This window comes from Cupressus sempervirens, chromosome 3, assembly GCF_028749045.1.
Source record: "Cupressus sempervirens isolate cs-2001-9-10 chromosome 3, ASM2874904v1, whole genome shotgun sequence".
NCBI classification, from domain to species: Eukaryota; Viridiplantae; Streptophyta; class Pinopsida; order Cupressales; family Cupressaceae; genus Cupressus; species Cupressus sempervirens.
Window position 1 is genome coordinate 902,607,513 of NC_143120.1, and position 18,886 is coordinate 902,626,398.

Genomic DNA, 18,886 nt, shown 5'->3' on the forward strand with positions numbered 1-18,886 from the left:
TTGTAAAGCCCAACTAAGTTCATTAGAGAAAGGAAGCCGAGCAAGCTAGTAGGTGCCGAACAGATTCCTAGTTGAAGCCGAGCAAGTTCAGCTTCAAGTGCCGAGTGAACTTCAGATGACGAGTAGATACAACTGCCAAGCAGATACAAGTGCCGAGTAACATAGAGATGTCGAGCATTAGAAAATCAATAGTGCCAAGTAGCACAGAGATGTCGAGCATCAGTAAATCAATAGTTCCAAGTTGCTATATTATTTCAAAAATCAAAGATTCGCCAGATCTAAGCCAACAAGGTTGTTATCTAGAAGTCTGTGAATTAAATAGAAGATAAGAATGATGAGCTAGTGGCACAGAACACCATGTAGAACATTTTTTTGGAGATTACAACTGGACTGTAGACGAAGATGAGAGCAAGATATGGGGTAGATACATTGTATCCTACCTAATCTATTTGAAACCCTAAAGTTGGAAAGGGAGAATTGAGTAGCAAAGGAAAACCGGATTTCTATTTAAGGAGTCATAGGGTCACAAAGTAAAGAGTGAGAGGAGGTCAAGCATGAAAGCATAATTGCTGAAGGAGGTGCTAAGGAGAAAGAAAGCACATTTACTCTGCTTCAACAGATGACCACATATATGGATGCATTGGTATGATGAGTAAGAAGACTCAAGGAGTTGAAGCTTGAGATGTCAAGCTGTAAGAACTAAAGTTATTAAAAGCCAAGAAAAAGGACTAAATTGAAGAGTGATCTAAAATTTGCAAATTATGTTGTAAGTTGTATCAGATCAACAATCCATTATTGTTACTCTTTAGCAATTTTAATAGATAGTTTAAATCCTATGGACTTAGGTTGGTTTAATAGCCATGTTGTAAATTCTTTAACAGGGTGGCATTCCAAGTGAATGTTCTAAAGTCCTTTGATCAGGCCCATTCCTAACAGTATGGTGAAATCCTCTAACAAGGTCACATTTAATAATGGATTGTAAGCCATTAATAGGGCACCACTTTAGAAGAGTGAAAATCAAGTAGCATGTTACTGGTGGTTTTTTTCTAAATTGAGTTTCCATGTAAATCACTGTGTCATGTGTTGATCTTGCATGTTTTATTCCTGCATGTTGATTTAATGTAATTTGCTAAGGATGATTGATTTAAGTTTGGATGGATGAAAAGTGTATGGATTCATTATAAGTTGTGAAAAGGTATTATCAGGGTATTTGGACCTTGGATAACTGATTCACCCTGCCCCCCCTCCCTCCCTCCCTCTCAGTTATTCTAAAGAATTCTAACAATTATGTACTTGTTTACTCTTATAGTCTTCCTCCTCCTTTTTTCCTTGTCTCTTGTACTTTTTTGTTATATTCTTCACTTTCTTCTCATTTTCCTTCTACTTCTCCTTGGTCTCTATGCCACAATACATCCCAAAAATGTGGAATAAATCTTGCATAACTACTTCTCAGTGCCAACACATACATCAATGAGCCTAGTGTGATGTCGCCACTCTAGCATGTCATTGAATTCCACAAAACCCAAACCAAACATTTGACATACAAACCCCACAATCATATGGAGGAACTAAATCCATGACAAAACCCTTCTTCCATATGATTGCTAGATACACGGAATTCATAATGACACCAAATCTACATAAAGATCCAAGGATGCTTCACACCTAGCATACAAGGATACATCTTGAGTACTTCAACTTCTTGAGAAATCATATTGTCATCCTTATGAGAATCTTTCCTCTTCATACAAATAGGGCCAATCATCCTCTTGAGTAGATTTGAGCCAACGCATAAGTGTTAAACTGATAAGGGAACCTCTCACTTGAGCCAATGAGCATGGGATTGAAGGGCGTTGATGTTACATTAGACCATAAATGGCGAAGTCTATTTTAAAATTTGCAGCTATGGTTGCATAGATCTATCTTAGAAAAAATTATTATTGTGGAATTAAAATAGAGAAAATAGGCTATTGAAAAAATCCTCATATTTCATGAATGAAAAATTGAATTATTACAAGAGGTGCAATCATTATTTTCCTATATAATGCTAAAACTCCCATTTGAGGCATAACTTGGTAAATAACATGTTGTGTATTTGATTGAATAAAAAATTAACAAAGAATACTTTGGTGATCACTCAAACTCGAGGAGCAATTGAAAAATTATGCACTACTAAAATATATATAATTTATGGATTAAAACTAAATGTTTTATCACGTTAGAATTTCCTAATACTAATAGTTTGAGCTTGGCATTTTCCTAGAATAGAACTGAGCTTGAAGAAGGAAACTAGAAGAGGGAATGTAAGTCCAAGCCTCAAGTACATTCATGCACAACCACCAAATTGGAACCCAAACACACTATAATGTGATCTAGGCATCTCAATTCAATGTGATTTTCTTTCAAGAAGATGATACCCAAGGATACAGAAGCCTCAATTTCTTTTATTAATCTTTTTTTTTTTTCCTTTTTTAGATATCTCTAGAGGTTACATTTCCTGGGCCTATAAGTTTCATTAGGCATTTTTTTCATTTTTGTTTGATGAACATATAAAAATCATGAATATTTGAGTGCTTGTTCCATCATTTTAAATGTCTAATATTGACTATTGACCAGCCATCATTTCTAGGCCTATTTGTATTGCTATGATGATCATTTAACCACCAATTTTAGTGAAATACTTTTGGTGTTGTCAACAAGGTTTAAAATGTTACAGCTTTCACTGTATTAATTTTTATTCTTCATTAAAACTTTGGAAGGCTATAACTTCCTCATATTAACTCATTTTTGTTAATGCCAAAGTCATATTGTCAATTTGTGTAAAGCACTTAGTCATTAACAACACAGGGTTATTCAGTCATCAATGTGACCCAATCATCCTATATAGACCAAGCTAATTAGTGAAGACATGTAAATATTCTAAGTCATGTGCCAAGAAGTAGTTACTATCAAGCAAGATAATGGTCATTGAGTACTCTAGTGATAGCCAAGTTTATTAGAGATAGTAGTTGATGCCAAGTGAGAGAGGTCAAGTTATTCAGTTCATGTCAAGCAAAGTTAAGGCCGAAGGACAACATGATGAAATAAATGCTAAGTGTTAGTGTAGTGGAAGTACCAAGTAACACTGGTTAACATATTTATTTGGAATGGCATTAAATTCTTACGCTAATCATTTTTATCATGTTGGAAGAATGTTTTCAATATCAAGGAGGTAATTATGCATTCAAAAAATGATCATTAGTTCATATACGAGGAAATCAATGAATCACAATGATGCAAGGACTTACAATATGATTTTTTCTAGATCATTGATTTGGATCTAGAAGGTTCACCCAAACATCTATTTATGGAGGTTCTATGATCTATTTCATATGATATGCAAATTTTTGGAGTTGTATTAGAGTGTAAAGACCAAACAATGTAATGAAGAGATTCATGAGCTTGATGAGTTGAGCAATTACTCTACCCCACTCCCTTTTGCATATAGATAGTTGGTTAGACCCCCTACCCCCAGCCACCTCCTACTATCTAATGTGCCTAAGAAGAGAAAGAGAATATATATCATAGCAATATGATATTATGTTGCATAAAGGATATTTATTATCAAGTATTGAAGTGCTAACAGAAGGATAAGTTTCTAAATATTCTAATATGGATTTTAGGGTTTAAATCTCTTAATAGAGTAGCTTTAACACACTCATGTCAATCTCCTAAAAATGTGCTCACTTAGTGGTGATGTAAAATCCTCTCACGATGTTAGAACCTAGAAGTTATTTTAGCATTTAACATGGCAGACCCCTCATAGGGTAGATCACTAGAAGTGATCAAATTAGTGTAGCCTTAACAAACACAACTTTATTGTTGTAGTAGTGAAGATTTTATGGGTGTTGTTCCCACTATATTTTTACTTTCACCTTGTAAGGTTTCTACATTAATAAATTTATGTGTTAATATGTTACATTTTTATGAGTTTACATTCATGAATTTGGAAGGTAGATTTGATATTATGTTGATGTGAATGGTCACATTGATGTGAGATGAATGTTTAATTGATAGTTTATGTGGTGATATCAAATATGTTTCATGTTTGAAGTGAAATAAATTTTATAGTTCTTGATTTATCCCCCTTCCCCCCTCTCCCACCACACCCCCCTCGGTATCTCACTTTCCTTGTTAGATTTCCAATTATTAGTATTAGAGTAGTGTATTGTTGGTAGAAGTTTATTTACTTAAGAGTTAAATATATTGAAGATAGAAGCCTACAAATTGGGAAAGATCATTAAGAACTAAAAGATTGATGTTCATCTTACTTGTAAACAAGTCAAGACTAAAAAATAGATATTAAGGCAATCCTTGAAAAGAAGGAAGGAGATGACAATAAAAAAAATTACACCCAATACAAAGAAGAGGCCATTGAAGAAATATTTGATGAGGAATGATCTAGTGAATCTTATACACCAATTATAGATCTATTGGACATGAACAATACACTAAATGGGGAAATTAGAGGATTGAAAAGAGATAAAGAAATTCAAGCAGTAAGGCTATGGGAAGTGACCAAATTTAAAAAAAGGTTACAAAAGATAAATAAAAGGTTTAAGATGACTAGGCATTGGATGATGAAGATAAGAGATAGTTGATTACAAAACTTGATGAAAGGATCAATGACGTGGAGATGTTGACCCACAATCGATTTGATATGCTCATTCAATTACTTAGTTCAAATCATGAGATTCCTAGAAAAGAGTTGGAAATTATGAATCTAAAATCTAGGAATGACAGACTAAAAAATGAATTGAAAGCTAAAAAGTGAATATTTTGAGAGATCTCTAAATGAATGGATGAATGCACTTAGGAGACATGATGACACCACTAGACTAGGCTATGTTGAGTTCTTATCAAGTGTTGAGCAAGGAGAATCATCAAATTAAGGAGAAAAAAGGAACACAAATGGGAAACCAAAAAGAAAGAAGTCTACATGTTATCATAGTGGAAAACTAAGATATAGAAAATCTTTACAAGAGAAAAATTGGTATGTCAAACCCTAAACCTGAATTCAATGGTTATCATATCACTTGTAGAAAAATAAGATCATAAAGCACATGAGTATAGGTTAAAGGTCAATAAGGTACCAACTACTCCTAGATTTGAAAGTTATTGTTATATATGTCAGATATATGGTCATAAGGAATAATATTGTAGATCTAAATCTAAGAACAATTGGAAACCTAAAGTGTTAATCATAGATTGGTTTAGACAAAGAAGTGAAAAAACACTTATTTATTATTCACAAAAATAAAGTGCATGCGACACATAATTGTTTAGATAGTACATGCCAAGAAATATGATAGTTAGTGTTGAGCACTAGTAGGTGTCAAGTAGTTAGTGCATGTTGAGTAGTCAGTCTGTGCTAAGTCATTCAGGTGTTGAACTAATAGAGAGATAAGAGTAAATAGTATACATGCTGAGTGATTTTGTTTCCAAGTAAACATAGTGTGCCAGGCTCTTTAGAATCTGAGTTACAACATTAAGAGCATAGTCAAGATTGAGCATAAGTGCCTTTGGATGCAGAGTAAAGAGTTTATGACATAGATATTTGTAATGGCACAAACTTCTATGTAAACCATTTTTGGGTTGACATAATCATATATTATGATTGTAGAAGATAAGTATAGAGTCATAATTATGAATAACTATGCAATACATGCAACCAATCAAATTGAGGGAAGTATTAGACAACAATAAGGATCAACCTCAGTCATTGATTCTTAACTAATCCATCACCACCAATTTTTGTTTAAGAAAGGCTATTTCTCAAAGGATATGAGTGTGTAGGGAGATCAATGCCAAGATTTTAGAAGGAATTTAATGATGGCTTAGATGGCTATGATAGAGTTATACATTGCAGAATCAATTTGAGAAGAACATAGTAAAGAAGTGAAAGGATAGAGGAGACATATCCAGTCAGGAGGATCAAGGATTTAAATATTAAGGAGTCTATCTAACATCAATCAACAATATATAAATGAGAAGATCATAGTGTTGAATCATTCTAACAAGTGATACAAATCAAATCTCTTAATCGAGTAGTCCTAATAGGATGTTGTAAATGATGTAGAGCATCTTCAAAAATATTCAAGAACCCCAAAGTCAGTCATGGAGTTCTATAATAAATACAATTTATTCAATATTTTAGAGGGATTAATAAATTTTTTTAATTACAATCATCCATCGCCAAATGACAAATCAATCTTGAAAACATAGACTTCAATTATGTCATTCGAGTAAGGCCTACATACAAAGATTCATAAATTTTTAACCAAATATTATTTCTTTTATATATCCATCCTAATTAGGTACAATTATGTTTCTAATAACATATCCAAAACTCAAAAACATCGAATCATAGAATCTAAAGTTATGGTCTCTACACTAAGACCCATTTTCATCAGTGACTTTGTTTAGTTTTTCACTAAAATGGTCATAACTTATAAAAAACATAACCAAAATGTATCAAATAAATTTCATTATAGATATGATTCATTCATCTTTAGATAAATATATGTTTCATCCATTGAATCAACAATTCAATATTTATACATATTGCTTCAATATGACTATAATTTGAAAATCTGAAAAAATTGTCATCCATAGAATGCTCATAACTTTCTCAAATCAGCATGAAATAAAATCAAACAAAAGGAAATGGAAGAATTATTAATTTTCTTACTCTACCATATCAATGAAACATAATTTTTAGGTTGTACATGGCTATAAAATGCCCAAAAACAACAAGAGATATAAAAGCCAATCAAAATAACAAGTTAGAATCATTCTAAATTTGCTTCAAATGTTACTAATTCCTTCAATTCTGAATTGATTCAACCTTACAATGAATTTTATTTTTTAATGGCTATTTTAGACCTTAAAAATACCACCCATGACCTTTGAACTTGCTATTACAACTTTAATGCAATTTTACATTGTTGCATTTTTCGCAACTCTTCACCTTCTTGAATGCTTTTGAGACTTTTTGAAAATGTGATGCCATGAATTTTCACAAATATTAAAGAAATTTAAACAACCGTTTAATAAGATTTTACATCATTATTATCCTTTCAAGGGTCATTTTGCCACTTTTTTACATATTAAACCAATTATGACCTTAATTATGATAATGTGGACAACATTACATTTTTGTTACAACTTTTATTTTCAATTTGACGCTATTACATAGAATGCCATTGAAACATATGCGAATGAAAATAAATCATTAAATAATAAATTATAATCTCTTTGAAGTGTATGATGGCTAGGTTCTCTAGCACCATATTCTCGAGCTTAAAAAACTTTCATGTCCCATGGAAACATGCTGGTGATAACTAGCAAAAGAAACTTTTCCTCTTTTCCTCCATCTAGCTTTGATGCCTTTGGTGTTCTTTCTATCTAAGAACTATGATTCTTATTAATGGATTTTAAGTGGCTGCCTCCAAGGTGCTATAACTATTACAAGTTAACTCCTCCATGCTGCATCACACACAAACAACTGGCTTCACCTAGGAGCACTCTCTTGCCTCTCTCTCGAGGTCTTTTGGCAACCAAATGGACCTTATTATAAGGCCCTTGGACCATCTCTTATGTCCCTCTTGGTATAAATCCATGTCAACCCATTTGCAATGAGTGGACCTACACCTACAACCACAAACTTTACTAACAAAAGTCAAATAACCATTGCTCAAGCCAACTCTTTTACTAAGGTCTGATATCAATAATGATGCAAAGCATCTTCAAAAATTTCAAGAACCCAAACATCAGTCATGTAGTTCAATAATAGATAAAATGTATTCAATATTCTAGAGGCATCAATAAATTTTTCTCAAAATAGTCATCCATCATCAAATAACAAATCAATCTTGAAAACATAGACTTCAATTCTGCCATTCAAGAAAGGCCTCCATACAAAGATTCATAACTTTAAAACAAAATATTATTTCTTCAATCTAGTTGCCCACATTAGGATCATTTAGGTTTCCAAAAAAAAATCCAAAATGAAGAAACATCAAATGGTAGAATTTAAAGTTACGGTCTTTGCACCAAGACCCATTTTTTGTGACTCCATTGAAGATGGTTACAACCCAATTTCACTAAAATGGTCATAAATTATACAAAACATAACAAAAATGTACCAAATTAATTAATTTAGAAATCTGATTCATTATGATTATATAAATATATGTTTCATCTATTGAAACAATAACTAATTATTTGTACACATTGCTTCAATATAACTATAATTTAAAAATCTAAAAAAACCTATTATTCATAGAATGCTCATAACTTTCTCAAATCAGAATTGAAATAAAATCAAAATAAAATAAATGAAAATATTTTAAATTTTTTTACTCTACCATATCAATAATACATCATTCTCAAGTTGTACAAACCCTAAAAATAACATGTTAGAATCACTATAAATTTGGTTCAAATGTTATTGATTCCTTCCATTCTGATTTGGTTTGACCTTACAATGAATTTTATAGTTTCTTGGCTATTTTAAAAATTTCATATACCACCCACGACCTTTGGACTTCCTTTTACAATTTTAATGCAATTTCACATTGTTGTGTTTTTTGCAACTCTTCACCTTTTTGAAAGCTTTTGAGACTTTTGACAAATGTGATGCTTTGACTTTATATAAACATTAAAGACATATTCAAATGAAAATTTAATAACCTTTTACATGGTTATTATCCTTTCAAGGGTTATTTTGTAACTTTTTTACATATTAAACCAATTATGACCTTAACTATGACAATGTGGACAACATTACATTTTTGTTACAAATTCTCTTTTCAATTAGATTCTATTACATAAAATCGCATTGAAACATATATAAATAAACATAAATAATTAAAGAATCAATTATTATCTCTTTTAATTATATGATGGCTACATGCTCCTCCCAAGTAAATCTCTTAATTGAGTCCTTATGTTGTTGTAAGTTTAAATCTTCTAACAAGGTGAGACAAAATGATATTTGTAAGCCTTTAAAAAGGACTTGACCTCTCATAGGGTAGATTATATATTATGATCAAAAACATTGTAGCCATAATTGGAAACACTTTACGACCACAGTAGTGAAGATTTGTGGGTGTCATCTGCACCTTAATTTTACCTTCTGATAGAAATGTTTTTGGGTTACCAAATTTATTGTATTATTATGTGTTGTTTACTTTATGCTATGGATGTGATGTATGTTGAGTTATTTCAGTTTACATGTTAAGTTATGAGATGGATGTTGGTGATACATTTTAGGAGGAAAAAGTTTTAAGTGTTGATTCACCACCCCCTTGTCCCCCTAAGAACTTACTTTCCATTTGTTAATTTCAACAATTGGTATTAGAGCTTTGTTCTCTAGAAAGGAAAGTTCTATAGATTTGGAAGTAAGATCCTAAAGATAGAAGTGTACAAGTTGGGAGAGACTATTGACAACTAGAAGATCAAAATAAAACTTCCCCTACAAAAACTCAAGGAGACAAGAGATGAATTGCAACGTTCATTGAAAAGAAGAAAGGAATTGGATATTTAGAAAAATGACACTCAATACCAAGAAGAAAACACTACTAGATTGTTTAAGGATGGAAACCAAAATGTATTTGATGCAAAAGTTGTAGATTTGATGGAAAAGAACAAGAAGTGCAATTAGTATTGCTGTGTGAGATAAGTAAAATGAAAAAGAAAAGTGAGGAAGACAAAGACATGATTGAAGAGGAGAAAAGAATACTAACTAACAGACTTGAAGAGAAGACTTCAAATGTGAAAAAGATTGCGAACATCCAACAATTGGATATGATGAATGAATTGATACTTGAAAACCATGAATTTAATGGAAAGGATATTAAGATCACAACCCTAAAGAAACTGCATAACAAGAATTCATTGAAAGATTCAACAAACCAAGTGAAGACATATAATACTTTGAGAAATTCATAGATTGACCAAGACCTAATAATGATAGTACTGGACTGGGATGCACTAATACTAAAGAAGGAGAATAATCTAAAAGTGGCACGCAAAGGAATAAAAAAAGGTAATAACTAAAAATCCATTTGTCATAATTGTTAAAAATTTGGTCATACAACAAATGTTTGCATGAGAAAAACTATCATTTAGAACCCCAAGCAGAAATACAAAGGATACTGCCATGACTAGAAAAAATAAGGACATTAGGAAAATGAATGTAGGACCAAGGCCATGAACACTAAAAGATTTAAAGCATGTTATTACACTATCAGAAGCATGGACATAAAGTATATGAATAAAGATCTAAGAACAAGTATATATCAGACGAATAGATAGACGTACACCAAAATGGAAATTCCTATGATTAGGATTAAAAGAAAAGGTATAGTTGTCACTATTATCAAGAATATGGACATGTTCCTGAAAATTACATAAGGAGACATTTTAGAGGCAACTACAGTAGATGGTTGAGTGAGATTACATGGTTTAGTTGTCTCAAGACTAGTCATGATAGCAGAAACTATCCAACTATCACGGGCATCGAGCAATGAATCCAGTAAAGGGAAAGTAAAGTTGTATATGAACAAGGCATGGAGGGAAGGAAGGTTATTGTACATCATGTTTAGATGAGGTGACTTCATCCAATGGATCAAGTGATCACATCACCCCCCACTAGGTAATACAAGGTATGTGTGGAACTATCATTTGAAAAGTTATATTATGCATCAGTTCCAAATATATAAGACCTAGACAGAATAAATATGCATGAATCAAGATGTAACGAAGAAGGTAAGAGTAAGAATTATTCTATATATATATATATATATATATATATATATATATATATATATATAGTTTTCTATGTTGTTGTCAAGGATGGACAAAATTGTAGTTATTGTCGAGCAATGCAGTAAAGTTTTGTATGAGCTGAGCTTGTTATATATGCCAAGTGTATTGGGAATTCTATTTAGCCAAGTGTGTTGAAAATCCTATATTGTCCAAGCTTATAGTTGTGTAAGCACTAAAAATTTAATCTTGAATTTGAAGGATTATATAGTTGATTTTTTACTCATTTGCATCCACCAGATTTTTAAGAGCATGAAGAGTAGGAAGGCAAATTGAAAAGTGAGATTCAAGTGTTTACAAACTAGATTCAACTACTACTCAACATCAATCATCAAATTGAAGAGGTATTTTACTATTTTCAAGTTATATTTTTTGGTTCTCACTATAATAATTTTGTGTAGCTTTGATACCATCTAAGAATTTTTCTTAGGGAAAAATTCATCCAAGACTAAGAAACATAATAACTAGCACAAATAGACCAATAGAGTATGATTAGAGTAACAATATGATATTCAATTTGATGTATAGTACACTAGAGGTACCTATATATAAAGGCCTCTATGATGCATCTAGAATGTCTAGGAGTTAGCAATACAATAAGTCTTACAACTAGGCACATGTCCACTAGGAGTGGATTATCCTCCACTAAGCACAAGAGTTAGTGCAATGATAAGAGGATAAGCCTACAAAGGTGTAGCACACAAAATTATGTTGTAGAGACCATGTGATAAAATAAGAGTGCAAAAAACTATGTAGTCAATATGACAACTTAGAAAATTATACAAACTCCAGTCTTGTAGACACCATGTGCTAAATTAGTTTTTCTTACTCCAATTTGTCAACATGACAACTTATATGAGTACACAAATTCCTAAGTGTCTCACTTAAGAAATAATAAAATAATGCATTGACCTAAGTAAACTTAAGTAAAGTGTAATAAGTAAATAATTATTTATACCAACACCCCCCCTTAAGTGCAACTTAGAAGAATGCACTTAAGCTTACAAAAGTGAGGATGAAAATACATGATGGGTCCCAGCTACTAGGCCATGTTAGGTACCCATTTACAAATACAATGCTAAATAGAAAATGCAATGTAATCTCTTTGCAAATAGGTAAAGACAGAAAATCATGTGAGAAAAGCCCTCCCATCGAAAGAGAGAAAAGTACAATAAAGAAATATGCATGAATGGATGGAGTAAGACCCCTCCATTATGACATACATATTGCATATAAAATACAGAATCCCTTAATGAAATGTCCCCCTTATTGAAGGATCACATAATGATAAGTGTCTAAAGATAGAAGAAAATCCAATGCCAACAAACAACATTCTTCCCTTGAGGAAGAAGATACACCATGTAGAGGTGCAACTATGCTTCCCACTATATATAGGAAGATGGAAGAGGGATCTAGATGTAGTATGTAGTGGATGTTTCCTCTGAAGTCTTCTCATATGTCGAAAAGTCCTTGATGAGTATAGATGCCATGAACCAATCCGGTGAATCCCCACAAGAAGGTGGAAAACAAGGAAACATGTCCATGTATGAACTTAAATCAAGCTCCAAATATGATGAAGCATCATTATAGAAATATGTAGGAAGAGAAGAAATGTAGCCTCCCTTCAATGATGTATGCACAACTTTGAAAGAAGCTCCTTGATAACTGAAGAAGCTACACCATGAAAACTAAATGAAGTTTCTCTATGTGGGAAGAAATGGTGCCATAGGTGTAGTAGAGAATGCTCCCCAACTAGTAGGAAGATTCCTCAAAAAATATGATGTTTGAGGAAACTGGAGTACAATATCCACAGACTAAAATGTCTCCTCATAAGTGAAAGAATCATCCTCCAACTATTGTAAAGAAGCCACAATCATGTCAGAATGATCAAGTGGTTGAGGGTCAGAGTGTGCCTTCACAATGAGTTAAGAAGTATCCTCAACAAAGAGAAGATTGATGTCATTAATGATATCTCCCACATCTTTCATGTGAGACTCCAAAAATAGCCAAGCAATGTCTTGAAGGAAGTCATCCCATGAAGCTGAAGTAGGAAGACATTATATGTCTTGCTACACTAAATCAGGAGCATCTATGGCTAGAACTAGATCAGTAAAATCAATAGGAGCATCAAGAGGTGGGATCTCATCTAGAGTTGGAGGAACCACTACTGAAGTGATTAAGGATACAATGTCTTTTGGAAAGGGAGGAATATTTGGTCTCCATATCCTTCCCAAAGACAAATCCAAATGCCATAAGGATTCTAGAACTTGTCAATGACTTTATGGAAATTAATATTCATACTAAAATAAATGATATCCAAAAGTATTTTAACAAGTGGTTTTTCTTCAATGGAAAAGATCAGTTTGTTTGAACATAAATAAGGAAATACTTCCTTATGCTCTCTTCTTAGATGATCATTGAGTGAAGTACTCCATTTTTTATAGTTCTTCTTTGTCAACCTTAGTCTAAGATCACTCCAACAAGGGTAACAAAACTCCATGTATTCAACCCCCCCCCACCAAAATATATATATATAGAAATAATCAATCAATCCTCCCTAATATATGATTTGGCACTTTATAAGTAGTGCGATTACAATGGGCCACTTTGCCAATTTTGACCTTAGTGGACTTTTGATTTTCAGGTTACAACCTCCTTGGATAGGTCAAATTTGAAAATTTCCAATGTAGCTTAGAAATACAATAATTTTGAAGCAATCCAATGCAAAGAAAGGACCTATTTATAATAGTGATATTTTTATCTATCCAAGCCTATAATCTGATTGCAGATCTAGCAAGTAGATGAAAAATTATTCACTTTCAAAAAAAACATAGCCTAATTTGGAGTCCAAATGAGTCTATACTAAGCATTTGAGGTTGCAAAAATTGGAATATGCAACTTGCAAAAAAATTTAGAAATTGAGAGCTCAAACATCCTGCACCAATGTGTAGATCACAAAATTCAACCCCCCAAAAAAAAATTGCTTGAAAAAAGGAGTCCATATGAGGGAGATATCACTATTTCAAAATCACCTCTATTATTAATTTTTCTTGAATCGCCACCATCATGCCTCCAAAAATCAATTGACTCTAGATTTGATCTCAGTGTCTAATTTTGATGAAACAAAAGTCAACTTGGGGCTTTTTTGACCTTCTGAATATGATGCCAATATCTGATTAGCACCAGCAAGCTCCAATCTTTACCTACAAAAAATCTCTCCTACTGGCCTGATGGCCAAAACATTTTTGGACAAAATATGAAGATCCAAAAAATAATGCAAGGAAATTGTAGAGATTGAAATAATAAAACACATGCAAATTTGAAAATTAAATTCATAGATATGAAATGATCATACCAAATTCCATGAAATCATGCCTTTGGGTGTCGATTTAAAAAAAAAATGCCTCAATTTTGACTATGGCCCAACATAGGCAAATTTATAGTCAAATTTCATCGAATCAATTCTTGGAATGCAATGGTGAGGTCTTCTTTGGCTCTAGACACTTCCAATAGATGTGGATACTCTAGATCCTTAGAGAGGTGAAGCAAGATCAGTCTCCAATGGCTATGAAATGATGCCTCTATGGCTCTGATACCATGTAAGTATTTTGTATAGCTCTGATGTACCACGTAAGAATATTCCTTAGGGAAAAATTTACTTAAGACAAAGAAGCACAATAACTAGCACAAATAGACCAACAGAGTATGACCAAAATAAAAATATGATATTCAATTCAATGTATAGTACACTACAGGTGCCTATATATAAAGGCCTCTATGATGTATCTAGAATTTTTAGGAGTTAGAAATATGATAAGTCTTACAACTAGGCACATGTCCACTAGGAGTGGATTATCCTCCATTAAGCACATGAATTAGTGCAATGATGAGAGGATAAGCCTACAAAGTTGTAGCATGAAAAATTATGTTGTAGACACCATGTGCTAAAATAGGAGTCTGAATAACTATTGTCAATATGACAACTCAGTTAACTATGCAAACTCTAGTGTTGTAGACACCATGTGCTAAATTAGAGTTGTTTAGTTTATTGTTATCAACATTACAACTCATATGACTATGCAAACTCCTAAATGTCTCACCTAATAATTAATAAAATAATGCATTGACCTAAGTAAATTTAAGTAAAGTGTAATAAGTAAATACTTGTTTACACCAACACTCACAAAACCTAAGAGTCAAAAAGGTAGCTAGTTCTTTTTCAAATGCTAGAAAGGAGGGAAAAGAGGTTTTCAATGTTTAATTGATAATAAATGATGTTAGGAAACTCCAATTCTAAGCAATCCCTTAGATTACCTACAAGGGAGATCCATCTTGTCCACTATCTATAATACCACCAAAGGTTCTCATGATCTAGGATATAAGATTTTACAATAATGGAAATATTTGAGAGGTAGGAGACATGGAGATTAGAGACACCTATAGTAAGCTATGTGATAATGGTGTTTTGAGGGAAGCAAATAAGATTATTGAGTGGAAAGGGTTAACAAGTGCCCTAGTCTTTCCTCAAGTGTTTAATACCAAATGGATTTAAATTGCTTTAAGAAATATACATGACAATGAGATGTGGTTAGAGGGTGGACCAATCAAGACTTCTAAAAGGATTGTCCATAGGGTAATAGGTGAAAGCATAGATCTATGTCTCCTTTTGGGTTAACTTAATTGATCTAGAAAGACTAAATCTGGCCAGACCCAATCTGGTCTAAACAACGTGGCACCAAGTAGGTGCCAAGTTGTGTGTACACATCCATAGGGATCTTACTAGATAGATTAGACCAGATCCTAATTCGATGTGGTCAAAACCCCACAAATTATATAAGTCAAAAAAAGACAAATCCAATAGTAATTTGCATTATACAAACTTGTTGGAATTGCAGAATAGGAAGAGCTAAAGGAGTCATTTTGTTCGATCAGGCATCTCAATATTTTACTTCAATTTTTAAAAATGGTTTGAGTTTTGTTTTAAGTTAGGTAAAATTATGCTTTCTAATGTGTATTTTTAATGTAGATTGTTTGAAATAGTTCAATTGTCTTTATATTCTTATACATTTATGTTTTAAGTACTATAATATTAGATAAAGTTTAGAAAAAGTGTCAAAATGTAGTAAAATTTAGACATTATTAGATAAATTAGATTAATTACAACACATTATTTATAGAAAATAGTAAAAAAAATGTATACAATATTAGAAAGATTAGAAATTATTAAACACTTAGAAAATTTAGAAAATAATAGAATTTTTTTTATTAAATATAGAAAATTAGTTACGTATAATATTAGAGAATTTAAACATTTTTATTTTTATTTATTAGAAATCATTAGAAATTGTTGTAAAGGAAAAAGTTTAGAAAGTACTACAAACTAGTAACTAAAACCATTAGATTGAACCAAAATAAAACTCCATCTCTTAGCACAAACACAAATAAATTCTAATTGAAACCTTAACATTGAACCTTATAAATTATTGGCAGGTGCAAAACTTAACATTTAATATAATTAAACCACAAAATTAAACCTACTCAGACTTGAATTGAAACTCTCACATTGAACCAAATTAGACTCTAACTCCTATATTAAACCTTAAATTCAAATATGTTGATCTAAACCCTAAATGTTAAACCCTCTCTCTCTAGATCTCAAACTTGTAACCCTCTGTCTCTCTCCAAGTCCTAAACCCCATCTTTCTCAAACATAAACCACTCTCTAACCCCATAATCTCTAAACTTCTTTCTCTCTCTAGAAATTACATAACTTCATCTCTCCCAACCCTAATCTCGTCTCTTTCTTTCTAGATCTTAAAATTTTAACCCTTTTGTCTCTCTTTAACTACTAGACCCCATCTCTCTAAACCCTAAATTTCTTTGTAACTTGTAAGCCCCATCTCTCTAAATTGTAAATTGCTGTCCAACTCCTAAATCCCATCTATTTAAACCTTAAACCACTCTCTAACTCCTAAAACCCATCTCTCAAAACCCTAAACTACTCTCTAACCCCATAATCCATAAACTTCTCTCTTTCTAGAACTTATATAACTTATCTCTCCCAACCCTAACCTCATGTCTCTTTCTAGATCTCAAACTTTTAACCCTTTTTCTCTGTCTAACTCTAAGAACCCATCCCTCTAAACCATAAACTACTCTGTAACTCATAAACCCCATCTCTCTAGACCCTAATCATCTCTCTAACTCCTAAAGCCCATCTCTTTAAACCTTAAACTGCTCTCTAAGTCGTAAACCCCATCTTTCTAAACCCTAAACTGCTCTCTAACCCCATAATCCCTAAACACATTTCAAACTTACATAACTTCATCTCTCCCAACCCTAACCTCATCTCTCTTTGTAGATCTAAACAATTTAACCCTTTATCTCTCTTTAACTCCTAGACCCCATCTCTCTAAACCTTAAACTTCGTTATAACTTGTAAACCCCATCTCTTTAAACCCTAAACTACTCTCTAACTCCCCCCATCTTTTTAAACCCTAAACTACTCTCTAACCCCATAATCCCTAAACTCATTTCTCTATAGAACTTACATAACATCATCTCTCCCAACCCTAACCTCATCTCTCTTTTTAGATCTAAAAATTTTAACCCTTTTTCTCTCTTCAACTCCTACATCCCATCTCTCTAAACCCTAAACTTTTTTATAACTTGTAAACCCGATCTCTTTAAGCCCTAACATACTCTCTAACTTCTAAACCCCATCTCTCTAAACCCTAAACTACTCTCTAGCCCCATAATCCTTAACATAACTTCATCTCTCCCATCTCATCTCTCTCTATCTACTACATAACTTTATCTCTCTGTCATACATAACCTCATCTCTCCCAACCGTAACCTCCTCTCTCTGTTAACTCCTAAGCCCCATCTCTCTAAACCCTAAACCACTCTATAACTCCTAAACCCCATCTCTTTGAACCCTAAACTTCTCTCTAACTCTTAAACCCTGTCTCTTTAAAACCTAAATCACTGTCTAACTCCTAAGCCCGATCTCTCTAAACCCCAAATCACTCTCTAACCCCATAATTCCTAAACTTTTTATTCAAATTTAATTTGTACCTATTATTAAAGAAATTTATTGTAGTTAATAGTTCTTTATATGTTGTACAATAGGTTTTTCTTAGTAAGATTCATTTACTGTGTTTTGATTCAATTATTTTATATAATAATCTATGTATATATGTATATATATGCATGTCTAGATCTCTTTTATCAACTATCTACTTTTGTTTGTTTATATCATTCATCATTATGGCATTGGGGGTTAGTGATTGTAGAGAGGCTAGTGTACATGGTTGTCCCTATAGTGGTTCACCCCATAGATCGACTACTAGTACCCAAGATAGGGAGACATGTTTCAGTGATAGGTTTTTAGTGCTTATAGAGTGCACTTGATACTATTGATTAGGGTCTATAGTCTTTACCTACCCTAAAACATAGGGATAAGGTGACTGCGATTAGATATGAGTTGATTAGCATGATCTACATTATAGAGGGTTCTAACCCTTATTATAGTGTTAGTTCTTAGACATTTTATAGCACTCTATCTTGTAGTTTCAGTGGTGGTTTGCAATCAAGGGAGATAGATGAGAGAGTCTCAGTGGAGAGTGTAAAGAACATGTTCCCACATTATCGACCTTTGAAAAAGGTTAGAAGGTCCTGTGCTACAAGGTGTCCTGATCCATTGTTGGCACCTTTCATATGTCCTTATTGGCTGGTTGCACATTAAATGTGGCCCCAAAAGGATGAGTTCCCCTTATATTTTTGCAAAATAATTTTTCACACAATTCCATCTACATCAAGAGGTTGATTAAATTGATATCCTTAAGTATTCTAGACAGGGTTAGGGTAGGTTCCTAGATAAATTTAGACACTCAGATGCTCCTACACCCATTAATAAGTGGGCATTGATTGGTCCAAACCTTTGGTGATGCCAAAATGTTTGGAGTAAGCTATAGCTAGATATAGAATGGAAGATGATACACATAGAGATGTGTAT